Raw genomic sequence first — 6920 nt, 5'->3', positions numbered from 1 at the left:
TCCATCGATGGCAGATGTTGGTAGAAATAGACAGCGGGTAATTGGGTTTCACCTGCCAGAGCCTTTTAAGGGTAGTAGTAAAGATATTTAATCTAGTTTGTCAGGTCCACAAATAAATGGTGATAAAAAGTGTGCCTGTCCTTCCCTTATCTACTGTGAACGTTGTGAAAAGTAAACCACACCCAAAAGTTTTTGGTTGGCACACACTGTTGCTGGTATGTTGGCCCATTCCTTCATGCAGATCTCCTCAAGAGCAGTGATGTTTTGGGGCTGTCACTGGGCAACACGGACTTTCAACTCCCTCCAAAGGTTTTCTATAGGGTTGAGATCTGGAGACTGGCTAGGCCACTCCAGGACCTTGAAATTGCTTCTTGCGAAGCCACTCTTTCATTGCCCTGGTGGTGTGCTTGGGATCATTGGCATGCTGAAAGACCCAGCCACGTTTCATCTTCAGTGCCCTTGCTGATGGAAGGAGGTTTGTACCCAAAATTTCAAGGATACATGGCCCCATTCATTCTTTCATGTATACGGATCAGTCGTCCTGGTCCCTTTGCAGAGAAACAGCCCCAAAGCATGATGTTGCCACCCTCATGCTTCACAGTAGGTATGGTGTTCGTTGGATGCAACTCAGCATTCTTTCTCCTCCAAACACGACGAGTTGAGTTTCTGCCAAACAGTTCTACTTTGGTTTCATCTGACCATATGACATTCTCCCAATACTCTTCTGGATCATCCAAATGCTCTCTAGCAAACTTCGGTCGGCCCCGGACATGTACTGGCTTAAACAGGGGGACACGTCTGGCACTGCAGGATCGGAGTCCCTGGCGGCGTAATGTGTTACTGGTGGTGGCCTTTGTTACGTTGGTCCTAGCTTTCTGCAGGCCATTCACTAGGTTCCCCCGTGTGGTTCTGGGATTTTTGCTTGACATTCTTGTGATCATTTTGACCCCACGGGGTGAGATCTTGCGTGGAGCCCCAGATCGAGGAGATTATCAGTGGTCTTGTATCTCTTCCATTTTCTAATTATTGCTCCCACAGTTGATTTCTTCATACCAAGCTGCTTGCCTATTGCAGATTCAGTCTTCCCAGTCTGGTGCAGGGCTACAATTTTGTTTCTGGTGTCATTCGACAGCTCTTTGGTCTTCACCATAGTGGAGTTTGGAGTGTGACTGCTTGAGATTGTGGACAGGTGTCTTTTATACTGATAACAAGTTCAAACACGTGCCATTACTACAGGTAATGGGTGGAGGACAGAGGAGCCTCTTAAAGAAGAAGTTACAGGTCTGTGAGACCCAGAAATCTTGCTTGTGTATAGGTGACCAAATACTTAATTTCCACCATAATTTGCAAATAAATTCATTAAAAATCAGACAATGTGATTTTCTGGATGTGTTTTCTCATGTTGTCTCTCATAGTTGAGGTCTACCTAGGATGTCAATTACAGGCCTCTCATCTTTTTAAGTGGGAGAACTTGTACAATTGGTATCTGACTAAATACTTTTTCCCCCCTACTGTACAGTACATTAAATGGTACCATTAAAAATACAACCCGTCTCACAAAAAACAAGCCCTCTTACGGCTATATTAACCCTTTCCAATCCAATTTGTATCCCGGTTTTCCTAGGGGGCTTACTCTTTTTCTGCCATTTTACAACGGCGCTATCTGCTGGCTAAAGCCAGAACTGCATGAGGTGACACGTTGAATAGGCTCCGACAGCAGGGAGGCTGGCAATATACAGTAAGAGAACCCCGACGGATGTCTTCCAGCATCAGAGCTGTACAGACTTAAATCATAATGTCTTCAGACGTCAGACAGTGGATTGGAAAGGGTTAATGGAAAAATTAAAACGTTATGACTCTTGGACAAAAAAACAAAAATTTTAAAAATGAAAAATCTCTGGTCCTGAAGGGGTTAATGTAGTTATACATATGTGTTTGGACTAGAGATGAGTGAGCGTACTCGGATAAGCACTACTCGCTCGAGTAATTTGCTTTATCCGAGTATCGCTGTGCTCGTTCCTGAAGATTCGGGTGCCGGCACGGAGCGGGGAGCTGCAGGGGAGAGCAGGGAGGAACGGAGGGGAGATCTTTCTCTCCCTCTCTCCCGCCCGCTCTCCCCTGCTCCCCGCTGCGACTCACCTGTCAGCCGCAGCGGCACCCGAATCTTCAGGGACGAGAACAGCGATACTCGGATAAAGCAAATTACTCGAGCGAGTAGTGCTTTTCCGAGTACGCTCGCTCATCTCTAGTTTGGACCCAACACAACACAGCACTGGCAACTCAAGGCTTCTATAGAAATTATTTTTAGAAAATGTACAAAATTTATTACAATTTTAAAAAAACTAGTTTTCAAGTTTTGTACCTTTAGAATTACCAGGACCCATCAGGAAGGCAGTAAGTAGTAAGACATTATGATAGAGGTCGGAGAGGAATGTAATTCCCCGCCTTGCGAACAGGTTTGGCAGGGTGAAGGTTTACATTATTTCATCTTGGAAGTAGTTCAGAGAGGAGAGACGCGCCCAGTCATCTGACTGATGAATGGTAACAATACTCACCTGTGTGACTCAGCACTAAACCATATAATGTAGGGCAATAGTAGGCAAAGCCACAACTCAGGGGGCGGCATATGTTACCTGTACAAGAGAAATAAGCTGTATCAACTAAAAATCTATGTCTGATTGATTGCCTAGCACACAATACACTATTTAATTTGGCGAATCAGCAACCATAATTAGGCTATGGAATGGTGAGGATCGTTAAAGGGGTATTCCCATGTCGGGAATGCTACTTCAATGTGTTTGAAATAAAAAAACAACGCCCTCACCCATAAGATGTTTATTTCCAAAATGCTCCGTTCTTCAGATATTGCATCTATTGTTTCCTCTGCACTTTGGTTGTTTAATGTTCGTTGACTGGAAGACAGACCATCTCTTCTATGGAAAGAAAGAGTAGAGCATAGTGGTAGCTGTTGGCTTGGCCAAAAGCTGGTGAGCATGCACTCCTGAAATCCTGGACATCAGACTTAGATGAAAGACGTGCACAAGCATCTCTGCTATTTCTTTCCATACAAGAGGTGGTCTGTTTTCCTGGCAAAAACCATTAACCCTTTCCAATCCACTGTCTGACCTCTGAAGACATTATGATTTAGGGCTGTACAGCTCCGATGTTGGAAGACATCCATCTGGGTTCTATTACTGTATATTGCCAGCCTCTCTGCTGTCGGAGCCTCTCCAATGTGTCACCTCATGCAGTACCGGCTTTCGCCAGCATATAGCACTGTTGTATAACGGCAGAAAAAGTGTAAGCCCCCTAGGAAAACCAGGATACAAATTGGATTGGAAAGGGTTAAACAACCAGAGGGCAGAGGAATCAATATCTGCAATATCTGGAGAACGGAGCATTTTGGAAATAAACATCTTATGGGTGAGTAAATTGTTTTGTGATTTAAAACACATTGAAATAGAATTCTCAAGATGGGAAATTAACAATAATTATTGTCTGATCCTCCTGAATTACACATAAGTCATGAGAAAATGAAGAAAAACTGACTCGATGTATTAAAAAGATCTACACGTTACTACCGTACCTGTCGATGACCAGACTGCTTTCATATACATGATGAAGAATCTGTATTGTAAAAGTTGCAGGATCACATACATAAGTCAAAGTGGTCTGATGGCAGAAATCTCTGTAACGTTGGACCTGTAACCTTTACTATAGGCATGTTCTGTGATCAAGGGACTCAATGACAAGAGCTGTGAAATATTGTATATAGAAGACTGTAAATAGGAAAAAAATTAATTTTGGTAATAAAATGTGTAACACACAGAATGCTTCACTGCTTTTATATTTTGACCAAGCTGAGGTCTACCCAAGTACTAACCAGGGCTACTTAACCATAGGGCAAATGGTGCATCTGCATCAGACCCCTGGCAGCAGCAGCAACAATTACTACTGTATCTGCGTATGCAGAATGCAGGTACAGTTGAAAAGTACTTAGGAGATGAAAAATAATAAACACAGTATACACACCTACCTATTACATGTCCCAAGCCTTTATGCTGCCCAACGGTGCCCCTGCCACCCTCCTCAAAAATCAAGCAGCAAGTTGTCAAAGATCTGGACGCGTTTCGACATTTACATTTGCATTGTTATCCGCTGTTATCCAATTACAGATAGTGTTTAGCTATTCATTCATGAATAGCACTATCTTAGCTATTCATGAATGAATAGCTAAGAACAATCTGTAATTGGCTAAGCGCTCAGCCAATAGCTAAGCACTAGCTGCTATTGGCTGAGCCCTCAGCCAATCAGCACAGCTGAAAGTGCTGGACAGCAGTGTCGGGGAGTGAGCCGGAGGACGTGTCTGAGCGGCGGAGAGGTGAGTAACTTTTTTTTACATTTTTTAAACACTTATTGAAGATTTTCAGGGAAGGGCTTATATTTTAAGCCCTTCCCTGATAATCCTACTGCTGGGGTTGCAAGAAAGCACTGCTTTCAAGGGGGTCGGCAGCAGTGGTGATCCAATTGAAAGCAATGGGATATCATTCTGCACTTCTGCCACAGCTGTGGCAGAGGATTCCTTCATCCCCGCGGGGATGAAGGAAACTCCTGCCACAGCTGTGACAGCTGTGGCAGAAGTCCGCGGCATTCTCCCTATGTTTTCAATGGGGCTAGCGGTGCTGTCACTGGCCCCATTGAAAGCACTGGCGATATTCCGTCGCGATGCCGTTTTTTTTCTCGCACTGCGAGACTTTTCATTTACTCTCGCAGCGCAGTGGAGAAAAAAAACGCCAGTGGGTGTCCGCCCTTAAGGTCAGTAACTGGCCACAGCAGTTGCATGGTTATACAGTTATGTAATTGCTAGATCTGGAGATGAGTGGAGACCATGAGGAAGCTTGCTGGACCTAGGTTAGGTGAGTATGAGTCTTATGGGGTTTTTTGAACATTAAGCACTCAGCTTCATGCAGTACCAATGTCAGAGTTAATTGTATTCGCATCCTAAAGACACAGATACAAGCGATTTCAAAGAACGAGAATCAAATATATCCCACCCCTGATTGTGCCACTACAGACTCAGTGGGCTCCAGCACCTAGCCAGTTTGTTAGGTGCTGACATGGCTCAAGTCGCCAGTCCTAGTTCTCCGACCCAGAAGGCCCTCCAGCCACCTCTTGAGGGATATGAACAGTTCCTAGACCCATACTAACTACACTTCCATCCTAACACAATTTATTACCATGTGAAATTTTGAGAACTCAGTTCTTATGGGCTTGATGTTTATATAATACTGACAGCTGAAGACAAGATGGCAACTTTCTGATCATCTGAAGCCAAGGAGGAACCCATAACAGTAAGACTTAACAAACGGTTACATCGAGAGCTGCTTTCAAACTTCTGCTGGTTGCCCTTAACAACAGACAACAGTTTAGCTCCACCTCTGTTGTCAGCCATGGGAGCTAACAGAGCTGAACTCCAAATGGGTAACTGTCAACTGAGCTACTGAGCTCCCACAATGCATTGCTCTGTCGTAACTAGAAACTAGCAGAATGGCGAATTTAGCCTTAGATGTGTAAGGGAGAAGAAAATGTTTCAGAACTCAACATGACTACAAGAAACACAAAAGTGGAATTCATCAAATTACTTGCGCCACTTTTAGGACACGTATTAAAGTTGCAAAATATGGTGTGCACCTTATTTAGACTATAATTTGTGATTTTTCTTGGCACATATTGAAATTGGCAAGGAAAGTGGGTGGAGTTTACCAGTCTCATGGCGGACATTTTTCTGACAGATTTACAGTTTCTAAAGACAGGAAATGGGGTAAATTTTAATGCACATCTGTCCCTGCTGATAACAGGCGTAAGTTTCATTTTGTATCTTTAGGATGGACCAAGACGCACCAAATTTCTAGAGAGTCCTGCATCTCTTCATAAATTTGGCACATTTTACTCAAATAAACTTCACACTAAGGCCTTAGTCACACGGGAGTTTTTTCCCGCGATTTGCGGATCGCATGACGGATGCGCATCCGCAAATCGCGTGACCGGGCCGAAAAATCGCCCGAAAAAACTGCTCCTAGCCGCGTTTCAATAGAAACGGGCCGGAGCTGTCCAGCGCATTGAATTCAATGGAGCCGGCAATACAGCCGGCTCCATTGAAAGCAATGCGCTGCGGGCGATCTCACGATGAATTTTCGGGAAGGGCTTAAAAATATAAGCCCTTCCCTGCAATTCATCCAGAAATGTGTAAAAATAAAAATAAAATATATACTCACCTGGTCCCGGCAGCCGGAGTTCAGCCGCAGCCGGCGGCAGTTCTCCTGAACTGCTCTCTGTAGTATTCAGCAGCCGGGGATTTAAAATCCCCGCCTGCTGAATGAACTGCCTCTGATTGGTCACAGCCTGACCAATCAGAGGCAGCTCTCACTCACACCCATTCATGAATTCATGAATGACAGCTGAGAGCTGCCCCTGATTGGCTCAGCGCTGAGCCAATCAGAGGCAGCACTCACTCACCCATTCATGAATTCATGAATGGGTGTGAGTGAGAGCTGCCTCTGATTGGTCAGGCTGTGACCAATCAGAGGCAGTTCATTCAGCAGGCGGGGATTTTAAATCCCCAGCTGCTGAATACTACAGAGAGCAGTTCAGGAGAACTGCCGCCGGCCGCGGCTGAACTCCGGCTGCTGGGACCAGGTGAGTATATATTTTATTTTTATTTTTACACATTTATGGATGAATTTCCGGGAAGGGCTTATATTTTTAAGCCCTTCCCGAAAATTCATCGTGCGATTGCCGGCAGCCCATTGCTTTCAATGGAGCCGGCTGTATTGCCGGCTCCATTGAATTCAATGGGCAAACATCATTCTTCTTTGCCACAGCTGTTACAGCTGTGGCAGAGGAGAATGATTTGTCTACTA

Source organism: Eleutherodactylus coqui, chromosome 4 (genome assembly GCF_035609145.1).
Source record: "Eleutherodactylus coqui strain aEleCoq1 chromosome 4, aEleCoq1.hap1, whole genome shotgun sequence".
Lineage (NCBI taxonomy): Eukaryota > Metazoa > Chordata > Amphibia > Anura > Eleutherodactylidae > Eleutherodactylus > Eleutherodactylus coqui.
Note: the sequence above shows the minus strand (reverse complement) of the source record.